At 32.9% G+C, this 17964-nt stretch overlaps 1 protein-coding gene across 1 annotated transcript in view; it reads left to right on the top strand.

The window, feature by feature from the left end:
- Positions 1-10529: 10529 nt before the first annotated feature.
- LOC134710397 (uncharacterized) overlaps positions 10530-17964 on the top strand; it is a 38518-nt gene continuing 31083 nt past the window's right edge. The window contains exon 1 of the mRNA XM_063570752.1: positions 10530-10669. The gene's annotated coding sequence lies outside the window, so the exon portion shown is untranslated. The remainder of the gene's footprint in view (positions 10670-17964) is intronic.

The following is a 17964-nucleotide window of genomic DNA, read 5'->3' as shown; positions in this document are numbered from 1 at the left end:
CAACGATGAGTTTCACGCATACCACATATTCAGCTGACTTTTCGGCTCTCCCTTAAAACCTTTGCAAGTATGGTCTTGAGGAAACGATGATAATCCGTCAGAAGGGGACGATAAATGGCTGACTCGTGTTAAGAGATGGCCATATCTCTTGTACGTTAAAAACACCCTTGTAGATTTTGAAAAAGAATAGGTTAATGCCGCTACAAGGCAGCACTCGCACCCGCAAAGTGGAAAAGGATTTATAAAATTTGTAAAACTTGTTTCCCAGTCAACTATAAATAAATATGTTTAAACTAATTCAGCTATTTTTAAAAAGGTCCCAAAATGACAAATGTAAATCAATGAAATAAGAAAACAACCGACCTGATTTATGAACAAAACGATGTTAACAAAAGAAGAGTGATACAAAGCATTACATGACAACCATTAAGTTACAGATTCCTGACTTTGGACCGTCTCACACAGAATGTGGCTGGCTTGAACTAGTTTGAGGCGCGTTGACAGTGCTTTAAAAGTACAACATAAGAACAAACTATAGAAATCGGGTGAACATGGTTTAACTCATCAGATCGATTCAAAGCAGAACAACAGTTAACAAAATTACATTGTACGTGGCAGCAAACAACAAATAGACACCGAGTACAGATCTGAGAGTACTCGTAGTTACTGGCTAGTTCAAAGTCAATAACAAATAATAAAGTAAGCCATGCATCCAAGAATAAAATAGTAATATACAATTCTTGTTGCTTTGAATCTTTTAAATCTAAAAGTACTTAGTATTTAGTCTTAGATGCATGATTTGATTTTATTAAGTGGGTTTGAACTAGCTGTCAGTACCTGAGAGTACTCTCAGATCTGTACTAAGTGTCTTTTTGAAGGGATATACAAAAACCCGGTCATATCCACTCTGTGTAGAAGTTGTATTTGTATCCATCTGATGAGTTAAGCATTTTTCAACTGATTTTTATAGTTCGTTCTTATGTTGAACTGTTACACCACTGTTCCAGGTTAGATGAGGGTCGGGTTTCCGCTAACATGTTTAACACCGCACCATTCTGTATGTATTTGCCTGTCCCAAGTCAGGAGCCTGTAATGTTGTGGTTGTCGTAATTTTGTCAAATAATACATCATAAGGACCAATTGTACGCCTCTCGAAATCTACTTTTTACATGCTCCTCTTTTCGCTCACTTGTTCCTTTATAGCTAAAAAGCACAATTTGTATAAAAGAGGGACGAAAGATACCAAACTCATAAATCGAAATAGTCTGTCTGCACAGCAAAATGCATATTTTAGTTGAGTCTAATTTAGTGGCCAAAATTATTGTGTAGTTATGACAAGGGTTTCTCTTCAAGAACGAAAAAGTTGTCTATACTTCATGATCTTCCATAAAGATAATTGAAATATGTGAATGAAAAGTAATACAAAAATATTCTTCATATCTAGACATTGACATTACAACTTTATATTAGGTATATTAGCATCATTGTAATGATACATAATGTCGTTATATACATGGGAGTTTCTTCCTTTATTTCACAGTTAGATCACTTAGGTGCTCTTTTGGTTATGTACTCTTATTATATTCAGACCGAGAACATATTAGTTCAGTTATTAATTTTTTGTTTAACATGATTAAAACACTAACAGTATTTTTAAATATCCTGGTTCCAAGGTGATTGAACACACTCATCGGATAAATATTCTGAAATCAAGCTTTCGGGTCCAAAAGTTTCTGTTTAAACCTAAATGCCACGATGCTTCAGATACGTATTGTCGATATCTTTTATTATTATTGGTAGTTAATCTCCAACCTCCAACTGCACTCGTTGAACAATATTTTAGGTTGATCGCTCACCATGATTATACGGTAGGGTCATTGATGAAGCTCGTACGGTGACCTATAAGTGTTGATTTCTCTGTCATTTGGTCTCTTGTAGAGCGTTGTCTCATTGTCAATCATGCCACATCTTCTTTATTTATATGAGCTTGGTTGTTTTATTTTTTTTTATATTTGCTTCGAAGCTACTAGTAACCAAAAGAGAAATCAATCTACAAGAGGGCAAAAGATACCAAAGAGACATTCAAACTTATAAGTCAAATACACTTTTTTTTCGTTCCGATTGAGACAATAACTAGAAAGCACAGGGGTGTAATTATTCTGCAAAAACCTTCTTTCTGTATAATTTCTCAGTTTTAAATCTGTGTATTGTTAATCATCAGGTACACATTTGATGCATGAGATTTTCAGAATGCACTTTGATTGGGCCATTGATACAATTCCTGATCGATTTCCCGTGTATGGTGTTTGGAATATAATTCAGATGAATCGAGGATATGAGAGAACTGAAGACCCAGAATTTCAATTACTCATCTGAGTTAAAGTTAAAGGCCAACAAAAAACATAGAACACAAGGCAAAAGTTATTTATGTGAATAGAAATTTTACAGAAAAACATGAGTCTCTGTTTCATTACTTGAAAGAGATCATCAGGTTTCCAGTTTGGAGTTAATGTTATGAAAGGATTTAGGACCAGTTATAAGAAATATTTAGAAATTAAAATCAAGGAGATCTTAGTTAAACAAAACAAATACATTTCTAGTTTATTAAGGTAATTAAGGAATAACTGTAATATTTTTTCTGTCTATGAAGAAATAACATTAAAAATTTGGTGCACACTGAATAACGCGCGTAGCGGTTTTTTTAACAGTGTGCACCAAGTTTTTTATGTTATTTCGACTAGACAGAAAAAATATTACAGTCATTTCTTATAATTTAATTCTAAATTCCTTTTTAAACTGTAAAAAACCATGAAAAAACGTTGATGACGTCACGGTCACATGACTAAATTATGTCTATGGGCTCATAGATATAGGAAGATGTGGTGTGAGTGCCAATGAGACAACTCTCCATCCAAATAACAATTTAAAAATTAAACCATTATAGGTTAAAGTACGGCCTTCAACACGGAGCCTTGGCTCACACCGAACAACAAGCTATAAAGGGCCCCAAAATTACTAGTGTAAAACCATTCAAACGGGAAAACCAACGGTCTAATCTATATAAACAAAACGAGAAACGAGAAACACGTATATATTACATAAACAAACGACAACTACTGTACATCAGATTCCTGACTTAGGACAGGCACAGGTGCTCATAGTCTGTTTCCCGGTCGTTATTGAAATTCTTGACACTACCAATTATTTGTATATTCCGAAGGCATACTGAATGTTTTACGGAGGGGACCAACCTAATGGGCATAACAAAATAACGTCAGCCAATCAGAAGACGTGTTACATCCAAAATTAAATTATTGAAAGGTAAAGAGAATACAAATTTCAAATAATTCGTTGATATAAGAAGAAGATACATTAGTAAAATAGATTAAGATTCGTAATAATAACGAACTTTATTTTAAATGCATGATAGTAATAGATTATCGTTGACTACATTTTATATATACGCCAGACGCGCGTTTCGTCTACGAAAGACTCATCAGTGACGCTCGAATCCAAAAAGGAGGTCAAACTGTGTTGTGCAAGAATCTATACAATATTTTGGGATGCTATGAATAACAAAGAAGCTAAATTCATTCAATTATGGACATCACAATATAGCAACTCATTACAAAACAATTAATTATGTAATAATTATGTCATAATGAAATTATCACAATTTGAAAGATTGATCATTCTTCTTTCTTTTGGTACCTCATTTTTATAATTTAAAGAAAGATGAGTGGAATTACATCAGTTTAAAGATGTCCGATTGGGGATGAAAAATCTTTGTATTGTGCTACCTTAAACCTTCATCTACACTTGCCTGCGAATCCATATTGAATAAGAAAACGTCACAATAACCAAACTTTATGCCAAACCATCAGCGAAGGATCGATCATCGTACTTCGGTGCGTACCATCGCACTTCAATGTGATTATCGCAACTCCGATTCCTACATATATACTAGTACACAGATGTGTATACTATGGTATGAAATGCGTAAAAGACAGACAGACAGACAGGACATAAAATAGTAAACCATGAGCCCATAAAAACAAGAGTGCACACGCTTAAATGTCTCGACTTCTTTACTTATCATTGATATTATATTGATAGTCCTATATATAAAGCTTTATTTCAACTGTCATATAAACTTAACATTAATCAAGAAAACTAAACATTGACCAATGACAATAAAAATGAGGTCAAGGTCAGATGAACCATGCCAGGCAGTCATGTACAACTAACAAATCTCCCATACAACAAATATAGTTGACCTATTGCATATGGTTTAAGAAAAACAGACCAAACACAAAAACTTAACACTGAGCAATGAACCGTGAAAATGAGGTCAAGGTCAAATTAAACCTGCGCGACTGATCACATATAGATTATAAAATATTTCCATACACTAAATATAGTTGACCTATTGTCTATAGTATAAGAAAAAAAGACCAAAACTCAAAAACTTAACTTTGACCACTGAACCATGAAAATGAGGTCAAGGTCAGATGACACCTGCCAGCTAGACATGTACACCTTACAATCATTCCATTCACCAAATATACTAGACCTCTGGCTTATAATATCTGAGATATGAACTTGACCACCAAAACTCAACCTTATTCACTGATCCATGAAATGAGGTCGAGGTCAAGTGAAAACTGTCTGACGGGCATGAGGACCTTGCAAGGCACGCACATACCAAATATAGTTATCCTATTTCTTATAATGAAAGAGAATTTAACATTACAAAAATTCTTAACTTTTTTTCAAGTAGTCACTGAACCTTTAAAATGAGGTCAATGACATTTGACATGTGACTGACGGAAACTTCGCAACATAAGACATATATATACAAAGTAGGATGCATCTAGTTCTTCTGCCTTTTAAAATATGAAGCTTATAATAACTTAGCTAACGCCGCCGCCGGATCACTATCCCTGTGTCTATGGAAGAATTTAGTAGGGTTATTGATTAAAAATATTGTGGTAACAAAATATCTGACTTAAAAATTTACTCAGTACTAAATAAAAACGACTTTTTACACAGGCACTTTTCTCAAAATATTTCCCCCCTATATACCTTAATTTAACCTCTTGTGTCATAACACCTTGTGTTATACTAAGGTATTTATATATGTTAGCGACAATAAGTGAAATTAGACATTAAGCTTAAATCCTAGGCAATAAGCTAACGCCTAGGCAGTAAGTATAATGCCTAAATGATGTTAGGCATTAGTCTTAAATCCTCGGAGTTAAGCTTCAATCCTGAAAAATGTGTCCAGGCATTAAGCTTAATGCCTAAAATATAAATGCGAGTAAATCAAGACATTTATTCAATTAGATAAAAATACATTTGTTACATAATAGCATTACGAGAACTGAAGTTTAAAATGTCATATACCAGAAATAAAATCACAGGTAAAGAATGTTTTTATATAAAAACTCATAAAATATTACTTATAAAACATGAAAACTTGATAGAAATTTGTGTTCAAATCATTTGTAATCACAAGTTGTGGAACTGTGGCACCGATTATTACACTTTCTCCCGTTTTTCTTGCACCGGTTACTTAAACATTTAGATTTATACATGATTATTTAAAAAAATCCTTGACCTCCGGATAATGACTGATGGGTTGCTGCCTTACGTATTTTTAAAATTGTTTCACAATTTATGTCCTCTTCCAGAATTAAATTTTGTTTACAGATTCCCACCAAATGTTCCTAGGATTTGTCCAAAACTTGTAGCTACAACAGCATTGCCCTTATCATTGACCTGAAAAAATAAACAGATGAAATTCTTATGCAGGCAGTTTGATTATTTTCATTGAAATATTGATAGAATAATATTTGTGCGAGTAGAATTAATTAGTTATTTGCAATTATTTTGAGTGAATTACAAAATGAATTCGTGTTGCTTATAGTGATTTTCAACTGTCTTTGTGGCCATGCTCCGGTGCAGATTCTGGATTCTGTATATTTCAAAAAGAGGGAAAGGAGCCTGGCAAGTTAATGTTTTGAATGATACCTATATTTTTTTGCATTTATCATTTATGTAGCTCCATAGGGGAGGCCTGGTACCATAACCCCTTTCCTAAATTAACATTTAAACAAATGTACTATTACTGGGTTTTTTTCTGTTCAGTATTTAATAAACATGACATATTAAATGATGCAGTCAAACTTTTGATAAAATATCTTACCTCAATGACTCGGTCGAGTGAATTTCTACTGTGTTTTATCTGTTATACATTACATATTACATGACAGTAATGTAATACTTTAGTTAAAGCTCCCTCCAGGATTAAAGAGTCGGTTTTCTTTTAAATATTTCTTAGTACTTTCTCAAATCCATCAAATCAACTTATCCTCTACTGTTAAAGTATTTAGATAAAATGGGCTTCACTACTACTCCGTTCCCTATAAAAAAAATTTCCATGTTGCAATTTTTACAAAGTGACAGAAATAATTCAATTGCATCACGGGAAATATGTGCATATCCATTGTCCAGTTAGTTGTTGTATCATGCAATCTCTGTCGCAATGACTCAAGTTGTTTCTTTATGTGCCTTTTCCAAAATACCATAGAGTTCCTCTCGGAAGACATAAATTTAGAAATTTCCCTCGTGTTTCTCGCTGACAGACTTAAGTTATCTACCTCTCAAAACCACCAATGTTAAAAATGTGGGCGCACTACTTTTGCGCGCATTTGGGGATTAAAATGTGTTACGTTTGCGCGCAGCTTTTGATTACATTTGCGCGCATTCCTTTTACAGATAAAATTCGTTAAAAATATAAATAAAAATTAAATCTAATTATAATTCACTATAATTATTTCTTTTTTTTTTTCATAATAAATATGATTATCAATTATTAATTTTGAAAATATTTTTTAATTCAAATTATATATAATTGTTCATATTTTTGTTTTTGTTTTGAATTCTAAAACCAAGTATAAAATGATCATGTTCAACCCCGTTATAGTTTAAAGCATACATGCAAATGTAACTTCATTGCGAATATTTCAGAGTAAATAGTGTTTAAACGAATAATGATCGCGTTTAAAATTAGTAAATAATTTAAGTTAATTTGTATAGTTACACCAAGGCACAAACATGAAGTTTTGTTTGTCTGAAACAAATCGAGTGACAAAATCATTAATATACGATGGATTTACTTTCCTTATTGATAGAACAGTGAAGTCTGTGGATATATCTTGGGGATGCACTGCTACGGATTGCAAAGGCAGAATAAAAACATTTCAACAGTCATTCGTAATGGTATCTGTGAACATAAACACTAGTCCGATGCTAGAAAACTCGAGAGGCAGATTATCCGCGTAGTGGTCAAGAAAAAGGCGACAAAAGATATAACTGATAGACCTATCAAATTATTCTGTTGCGAATCGATGAATATAGAAGGAGAAACACTTATTGAAAAAGACATGAAGACTTCTACTTGTAAATAATTGAACAAATTAATAAATGAATAAGTATTATTACCTGGGTTTTTTTACCTAAGTTTACCTGAGTTTACCTGTCAAAAAAATGCGCGCAAATGTAATCAAAAGCTGCGAGCAAACGTAATGATTTTTGCGCGCAAATGTAATGGTAATGCGCGCAAACGTAATGCACCGAAAAATGTCATGCATGTATCTTCTTTAATTGTACTAATCTTTTAACATATATATAAAGGACATTTTATTTCTGAGACAAGTGCCTGTGATTGTTAACCAGGGACAGTCCATACTAATATAGAAAGTTGGATTTACTTTCCTTATTGATAGACCACTGAAGTCTGTGGATATATCTTGGGGATGCACTGCTACGGATTGCAAAGGCAGAATAAAAACATTTCAACCGTCATTCTTAATGGTATCTGTGAACATAAACACGAGTCCGATGCTAGAAAACTCGACAGTTCATACTAATATAGAAAGTCTCTGTGTTTACCAACTGTAGAGTATACATACTGTAGAGTGTTAATTGAGATTTAGATTAAAATATATTGATACAAATAAGGGTAGATCACTGACAGAGGTGCCTTCCGCATCATAGATCGTAAACATATCCAACTAAGTTAGACATCACGTGACTTTTGTGACGTATAATAGCCGCCATTTTGTATTATATTTCCCCATATAAAATGCATATATACTTCAATAAAGTTTAATTTTCTCATGAACCTGACTCGTTTTCTTACTTTTGCAAATCAATCCTTGATATTCAAACATATTTCTATCAAACAATATTGGTCCTAACAGTTTAATTTTTGATTAAATTCGGTCAAATCGGAATCGTAAAACATTCCCTTTTTCTCGTCATTTCTCCGTTGACTCAATGCTAAATTACCGATACCCATGTCTACTTTTACAATAAATAAAGAAATTCTGTAAATAAAACACAAACTTTGCAAATCGATTAAGTATATTCAAACATATAGCTGGCGAAAAATAGTACTTAAAACAGTTTAATTTCAGGTCAAATTCGGTCAAACATCGATTTAAAAAAGGGAATTTTCCGAGATTTTTCAAAATGGCGGCTGATGTATCATATGAAGATGTTGCATCAAATCAATGATTTCTATAGTAAGACTTTCCTAGATTATATTTAATTTTTTATGAAGAATCTCTGATGATTCTGTTATTTTCCTATAGTGATATTTCGATATCATTGATTTCAAAATTTCTTAATAAAAAAATATATTAAGTGTAACTCGGGAACATTTATTTTGACAGATATTCATCCAGGAGATAATAATTATATATAAATATACTGTTACCAGAAAATAGTTTACAATATCTATTATAAAACAAAATTCTCTTCGTTTTTTAAAGGTGTTTTTCAAGTTTTCTGTCTACTTTATCTTCACTGTAGAAATATATGTATACATTCCTTTTTAAAAAAAAATGTTTTCATCCTAAGAAAAAAAAATTATGTCCAGTTATAATAGATAAATATTCTATACCTTCAAAATTTCATTCCTTGACCGAACAGGTGAAATCTAACTTGGGTTATAATGTTACATCATAATATATTGTCAGGTAGACGTGCAGGCAAAAGCAAGCAGGTGACATTCAACATCCTGTCAGTGTGTATACATGTATTACCAGAGTTAAAATTTTGTAATATACAAAAGTTTTCATAAATGTACAAATAAAAATCTTCTCCTTCCCGAGTCATATCAGAAGAAGCATATTTCATAATAAACTTTAGGGAAATATGAATATCATGAAAAATTCAGTTTAAAAAAATATTTTTTGCTTAAAAGGCATTCAAATATTTATATGTTTCTACAAGGATTTGTATAGTTGGATTTGGTTTCTACAGAGACATATATACACATATGTGTATATATGTCTCTGGTTTCTATAATTATTTCAAAGAAATATTCTGATTCAAATTTTAATTTAAATGAATTTCGATCATTGAATATGACTTTACTGTTATTTATTTTTTAATTCAATATTCCGTAAAGCTAAATCTAGGCAATGCATCGATATATAAAGTTTAAATTGTGTAAAAAAAAATAGTTATTGTATACATTCCAACAGAGACGTATAATACGATTGGTCTGGTTTTAACAATATTGTATACCCGATAATATCTATCGACAGAGTTATCGGTCCTGAATAGGACTGATATAGTTGGGTATGATAGCTGAATACATTGTACATCAGGATTAAAAATCTATAAAATATATAAGTTTTTAGAGAGAAACCATTGGTGATTTATTTGAATAACGTTCTGTTCAAACGGAGGAAGCTATGTGTTTTATTTCGTTATAGGCTGCTTTGAAATTCGAAGAAAATTATTTGTATGATTATTATGATTTTTTGCCAACTTTGCCCGGCAAACATTACAAGAACATCATCATATATACGGTATGAAATCTGTACCTAAGGTATGAATAAAAACACCACTTTATATTTTTATTATGTTGATCTATGTTGTTCATATGATAGTTGGAAGTACACTTGTCATCCAGACTGAGAAAAACTTTTAAAGTCTTTGTGTTGCAATTATTTGTAGCACAAATATATAATTATATACATCATGCTAATCAGCATAATCGGTTTCCATGGCGTTTCACTGGTAGTTGGGCAGCAACCATTTGATTTTCTAGGGGGGGGGGGGGCTATGGAATTTTTTTGGAAAAAAAAGTTTGTTTCCAGTTTTTTGATAAAAAAATAATTTGTTTTTGACCCTGAGAAAAAAAATTGTTTGTTTCACCCACAGCTGCCACTATAATACACTGTAATGCTAAAATGGAAAGAAAAAAAATGTTTTCAACTTGTCGCCAAAAAAAATAGATTGTTTTTCGTCAAAGGCGGCAAAAAAAGTTTGTCCGGGAAAAAACATCCATAGCCCCCCCCCCCCGAAAATCAAATGGTTGCTGCCTTACATATGAATTTCTTGTATGATATGTCTCTGCTGAGCTCCTCTGCTTGCAGGATATTAGTATTAAGTTGATTCAACCCATTGCAGTACGTTTTGATCTAATCATACATTTCGGTCTTCAGATAGGCCATTAAAAAACGAAAGTAGGATTTTGCAGTATTCCATTTTCAAATTGCAGGTTTAACAGAAGATTTATAAGTCAGTCACCAGAATCAAGGGATCAACATATAGAAATCAAACTGTGGAATCAAGTGGAAACTAACTGGTAAGAATTGACTTAATTGTTATAGTGTCTCACACAGTCACAGATATGAAGACACAGCCACAGGTATTTGGGGAATGGACCCCCCTTTTTTTTGGACCTCACTAAAAAAAAAAGGCAGTGGCTATTTGACCGGCACCGGCAAAATAATAAATTTGCTATTTGACCGGCACCGGCAAAATAGCAAATTTGCTATTTGACCGGTGTTATATAGTCATTCTTCCCCCATGCCAGTTTTTCCCCCGGGGGAAAGACTGGCATGAGCCAATCTTTCCCCCGGGGAAATTTTGGATCGTTGTGATTCTTCCCCTGCGGAAAGTTGACAATACGTATACATATAGTAACTTTTCCCCCATGCCAATCTTTCCCCCATCATAGATTTCACTATGTTTATATAGAGTCTGGAAATTAAACCGAACAGTGTTAGAATTAGATTTATTTATAAATATACAAATTTGTTGTTCATTTACATTTACACAATTCTTTCTACAGCCAATGAATCAACTATCCACAAAAGACCAAAATGACACAAACATTAACAACTATAGGTCACCGTACGGCCTGTCTATGAGTCAACAAGTCTGTCTCTCTATTCAATAGTCTTTCTATGTGTCCTCTAGTCTTTTTTACATTTTTAAATGACTGTCTATATGTCCACATGCAAGGAAAAAACTACTGACTGGCCAGAAGTGGTTAAAGTACTAGTAATTGCATTTATTGGTCAATGATACCAAGGGTCCACGAAAGAGAATGGATGTGATCAAAATGTGCTTCGTGTGAATAAATATATATACGAAAATACGAAAATGTGATATAAGTGACCGTGAATGAGACAACTCTCCATCCAAATAACAATTTATAAAAGTAAACCACAATAGGCCTTCAATACGGAGCCCTGGCTCGCACGGAACAAAAAGCTATAAAGGGCCCCAAAATCACTAGTGTAAAACCATTTAAACGGGAAAAACAACTGTCTATTAAAGTTATATAAAAAACGAGAAACGAGAAACACGTATTTTAAAATTACATAAACAAACGACAACTACTGTTCATAAGATTCGTGACTTAGGACAGGTGCATACATTTGCAGAGGGCCGTTAAAAGTTTTAATGGTGCCAAACCTTCTCCCCCTTTTTTTGAAACAATGTTATACATCACAACTTAGAAAAACACATATAAATACATATCAAATGTATATTCACACGATGAAGCTTTGGTAACTATAAACTGAGAAAAAAGTTACTATCATTTAAAAATCTTACTCGTGACGTCGCCGACGTTATATTACAAGGCGGAAAATTTAGCTTTCATGCTACTCACGGGGGAAAAATTGGCATGATCCTAGTTTTCCCCTTACAACGCTGAAGGGGAAAAGTTGGATCATGCCAATTTTTCCGGGGGGAAATATTGGATCGATCCAGTATTTCCCCCCGGAAATTTTGGCATGGGGGAAGAATGGCTATAGGACACCGGCACCGGCAAAATAGCAAATTTGCTATTTAGCCGGCTCTGATAAAATTATATCTAACTGGAGTTAAAATTTAAAAATTATAATTAAATATCAAAATTTTCTATTTAAAAACTTTTGTTACTGTTGCTCATGTAAACACTTAAACTTCTTAACTAAAAAAAACTAAAAAAAACTGTACACATCGAAAATTTGACAAAAATAAAAATATGGTGAATCTATTATGAATAGAAGTGAAGTGATAAGATAAATTAAACAGTAAAATATAAATATGATAATAGTCACTTTGTAGCTATATACTATAATCCGGAAACTAGGATACTCTTTTCATTTACGTAACCAGCATTGTGATTGTGTTGCCGATGCAATCGCAGAATGGTCTTGCAGTACCATGAGAAGACTTGAGAAATACAATTATAATCAAGCGATTATCTGGCTTGGTCTTAAAAAATCAAAAAATCATCAGACACATTTTTTTTAGTATAAGAAGCTGGAAATGTTCCTCCATTTTTAGAATTGTATTTGAGAATCAAAAGGTGAAAAAAGACTTAAAACAAAAAGGAATGTAATTGTATTTATTTAAGTATTTTCTCATTTTGAAAAATAGCATGTAAGTTGAACAGGCGCTGCTCCTTATTATCCAATCTAGCTCAACCCAATTATACACGTTAGAATAAAATGGGGAATGTGTATGAAAGGCCGTTCATGTCAAAAACCCGATAAAGTAACGCGTTAATATTTAACGCCATAAAATCACATTTAACGCGATAAATGTTGTTTAAACGCGTTAAAATCATTTTTAACGCGTTAGTTGATAATTTAACTCGTTAAGCAATTCACTACAAAAAATGACAGAAAAACTTTCTGCTTTCGCCTTAACTAAGTTTTAAGACGTCAGATTTTACTCGAAACATGATAAATGAAATGTACGGATGTGTCATATCTTCGTCAATTAACGCGATAATGTTGAGATTAGCAGCACATAACATAGATGCTTTTTTAATGCGTTAAATGCAACTTTAACGCGTAAAAAGAAACTTTAACGCGTTTTAAGCATCTTTAACGCGTTAAAAGCAACTTTAACGTGTTAAAAGCAACTTAAACGCGTTAAAATATACTGGAACGCGTTTAGACTATTTTAACGCGTTAAAAGCTACTTTAACGCGTTAAAAGCAACTTTAACGCGTTAAAAGTAAGTTTAACGCATTAAAAGCAACTTTAACGCGTTAAAAGTAAGTTTAACGCATTAAAAGCAACTTTAACGCGTAGAAAGCAACTTTAACGCGTTTAAAGCAAATTTAACGCGTTAAATTATAGTATATATATTATATATATACATATTATATATATACATATACATATACTAAATAAATAAATGATTTGGAAAATACTTTGAAGGTATAAATAGTCATGAGAATTCCGAATGCAATAAGGTTCTATCGGGGCACTCTGGTTCTAAACCCTGGTTCCATCTGGGTTGTTTGGTTCTGAACCTTGGTTCTTCGGTTCGAAACCATGGTAACTGGTTCAACCTCCGGGTTGTTTGGTTATAGCAACCCGAATTCCTGGTTCCATCTGGGTTCTTTTCTAGATTATTCTAATGTTCCCGTTGAATTTGAAGAAGATATCCACAAGTATCCGAATAAAAAGGTTAAGTAGGTCAAAGACGCTAAAATTGTTTTATAACATTAAACATTTCAGGATCGACGGTAAAAGAAGCTCATTGTAATGATTAGGAAACTAGATAAAAATAAAGCATCGTTTAGATTTTAAAAATAAATCAAAATGGTTCATTATATCGAACATTATTTTATTTAATTCAGTCGTTCTGTTTTATTTATTCCCGTTAATATTTCTAGACGTTTTAAAGCAACAAAATTTGGAGACCTGTCGTTCAATTGGCCAGCGATATATGCATCTAGCCACTTCACCAGTTGACGACTTGCATATATATTTAAATGCACATTTAAAGTTCGATAGAAATACCTGTGAAGTATATATGTCACAAATCGTTTTGTTCAAAACGGAATCTTAAAAGACAAATAAAAAGAAAGTGTTGATCAATTTAAGTTTAATTGTTATTTTAACGCGTTAATGCAACTTTAACGCGTTAAATGTTATTATAACGCGTTAAATGTTATTTTAACGCGTTAAATGCAACTTTAACGCGTTAAATGTTATTTTTACGCGTTAAATGCAGTTTTAACGCGTTAATGCAACTTTAACGCGTTAAATGCAACTTTAACGCGTTAAATGTAACTTTAACGCGTTAAATGCAGTTTTAACGCGTTAAATGTTATTTTAACGCGTTAAATGCAACTTTAACGCGTTGAATGTTATTTTTACGCGTTAAAGGCAATTTTAACGCGTTAAATGTAACTTTAACACGTTGAATGTTATTTTTACACGTTAGAACAACTGTAGTGCGTTAAACACTACTTTAATGCGTTTAATGCATCTGAAACGCGTTAACTGCAATTTTACAGAGTTGAAAGTTACTGAACGTGTTTAAAGCAACGTTTGATTTAATTAAAGCTTTCTTTTCATATATATATATATATATATATATTGACAGATCATGCTGATTAAAAGGCTATCATATTTATATTTGTCAACCTGTCTTTACGCTTCGTCTTGAAGAAATTTTGTTTATATATCAGGTTTTGGATAGTGACTTCGTCTTTTTGCATTATGTGATGTCTGTATCTGACATTATGGTTTACCATGAACTGGTAGTTTGACGTATACTTACATAAGTCTCTACAGGTGAAGTGTTTTTTTCTGCAGATGGTTAAAACATGACATATCTTTACTATATCTATTGACCATGCCTCAGTTAAACATTACAATCGGATATTGCTACACGGCTATCAGTCAAATAACCGAGGCTTTTTTTATTTATTTTAATCATTTGAACGTCATTGATGAGTCTTATGTAGACGAAACGTTCAATTAGCGCAAATACAAAATTTCAATCCTGGAACCTATTATATAATATGAATTTATCAGCTAACATTTGTATGTGAACATGTTTAAAAGAGGCCCTTAAGAGCGTGCATCGAGGATCTAGTAAACCATGCCCAATAATGTAACGAATCTGTGCCAAAAGAAAGATGACAATTTGATATCCATTGGGGAAGGAGGATGTTATTCTTTATTTTTACTACTTACTAAGTCAGTTTTTTTCGCCGCGCAATCATTCATTTTCGATATTTTTACCTCTTAATACTGCGTTATTTTGTAATATGCCATGTACGGAGAACAGATTATTATTATGGGGGCTTCGGATTCACAATTAACAAGTAGGGACGGGATGTTTGGTTTCTGATGCATATACTAGTTACATTCGGATTTGGTAGATTTATAGATACCAAGTCTTTGAACTTGTATCTTAATATTTTTTGTAAAGGTTTAAACAGATCAGTACTTTTTTTAAGAATTTTTGTCATTGTATAGAACCTATCAAGTTTAGGTCTTGGGATCATCTATTATATATTGGGCGACCACATAACAAGCGTTAAGAGAAGACCAGGGGGTCAAAACCTGGAGTTACAGCAGCTAGGGATGAAATGAAAAAAATGTAAACTTCAGTTGAAGAGAATCTTAGATGTTATCCACCTCCACACATTTTGATCATCCGTTTTGGGTTCTAACGATTTGGGTTTAATTTAAGGAAAAGAGCTTTTTGAGCAGATAAGGTTGGACATTGTGCGATTACATGTATTATTGCCAAATCTCTCCTTGGTGTGGAGTGAAATTTCGCCTCGTATATACTGGCACTTGGCAGATAATCAGGTGGCTATCAATTCGACTCGACAACAAGTTAATGCAGCTCTTCGCAATATATATTCAAGAATAATTATTTCATGGCATTGTAATATGCCAACCAAATAAAAAAGCTCAAGGAAGAGATTTTTCAGGAACGACGGAGTGCCCTTGTCAGATATAGGTAATGATGTTTTCTTAAATAATGTTCAGGGAGCTTTAGAGTCGTTTGCAAGTTTGGACCGTCGAGTATTTCCTATTTGATAAATTTAATTATCTTTCAGTACGGTGTAGTAAACTCGTTGGTGATGAGAGTGTATAGACCTTCTCATTCGGTGGGATCTGGCAAGATGACAGGGGGTCATGACCCTATAATTCTACGTTAGACCATATGTTAAAATATCCTACTGTGGTACCACAGGGAAGTTGTGTCATTTATTAACGGCTTTCTCTTGTTTACCAGAGCGGCCAGTTCATCGCTGTTATCAGTTTTGAATTTTATCATCCGAGTACGTACCGAGGAAGCGTTATTCAGATTATGGCTTAGCGTCAGTATGGGGTCGTGCTCCTCATTCACTCTAATTTTCCTTCAAGGAACTTTTGTTACTTCTGTTACCAGAAGAACACCTATTTGCCAGTATTAAAAATGCCGGCGGTTTGTATCGTCTTGCCAGTCCACATTTACTGTTTTTCACCTGCGGCCGATTTGATTCCACATACGATTTCTTGAATTATTTAGTTTTAAGGAGTTGCGGAATGGTCGCCTATGAGACAACTCAACTGTATAAACAATGTTGGTATTGGCATCTAAAGGTAACCGTACAAACTTCAACAATGAGCAAAATCCTAACCATATGCGGATTGTTTTATTCCACACAATGTTTCTTGAATTATTTTAATCTTAAATCAACTATTGGATTCCCCAAAAGATTACCATTTCTCGCTGATATAAACTTTTGAAAAGAATTTTCAATTTTTAAGATGCCGACACCTACAATTGGATTGATAAGCGCTTTATGTAGTACAGCGGCCACTATTACATAAAAATGAATGCCGAAAATAATATTTATGGTATACGTTTATATATATGATATAAATGATTTCAACTTTTACAAAACCAGAGCTATAAGTTGGATACAAACGTTCACTTTATTTAGCCTTTTAAATTTTATTTGACTTTATTTGCCTTTTTAACTTATTTGATTAGAGCGTCACCGATAAGTCTTTTGTAGACGAAACGAGCGTCTGGCATAAAAAACGGCAAAATTTATATCCTGGTATCCATCTATGATGAGTTTATGAAGATACCTTGTAACAGTAGTTTGGCTCCAATCTACTTATATTTGATCTAAGAACTCTTAATTTCAGCGTAAATAAGATATATATATATATATATCAAAAACCTCCCACATTGTAGACTAGCACAACCTTAATTGGGACACCATGCATTCAGTATTCCTACCGTTCCAAAAGAATATATTAACTAAAATCATTGATACAAGGCAATATAATTATGATCGTCATACAACCGATAAAAATGAGAACATAACGTTAAAAGTTACGACCAAAGCGCTTTTCTGGATCGACCTTCTTAGGGAACGTTGAAAGCTGAATAATTATGGCCAACAACTTACAAAGAATAGATTAAAACGTTAAAGATGATCCTTCATAATGTATATGGAATGATATATTCTTTAGCCAACATGATTGCAGAAAGTAAGAAGTCATAGTGCAAAACAGAAAAAAATGAAATCAAAAGACATAATACACCGTGTATTGAGCATTTTTATTGCTTTAGAGTTCAGTAGAAAATATATATACAAATGTACATGCTCAACCTAACCATACCATTTGACCTACTGCGAGTTGTTCAGTATTTACTGTTACTCCTTTTTCTCCTAAAATATGGGTGCTAGAAAAACTAGCAAGTAAAATGGCCAATATCAGAGCGTACGTCTGGTTTTAAAATGAATTCTCTTCTTTCGAGAAATATTTATTTTGTCATCCAATATTTCACCGCTTACAACTGTCAGTCTGTGGTTTTATTTCATACATAAACTTTAAA

Source organism: Mytilus trossulus, chromosome 3 (assembly GCF_036588685.1).
Source record: "Mytilus trossulus isolate FHL-02 chromosome 3, PNRI_Mtr1.1.1.hap1, whole genome shotgun sequence".
Classification (NCBI taxonomy): Eukaryota; Metazoa; Mollusca; class Bivalvia; order Mytilida; family Mytilidae; genus Mytilus; species Mytilus trossulus.
The sequence above is the reverse complement of the archived record's forward strand: the minus strand, read 5'-3'. Positions and strand labels throughout refer to the sequence as shown.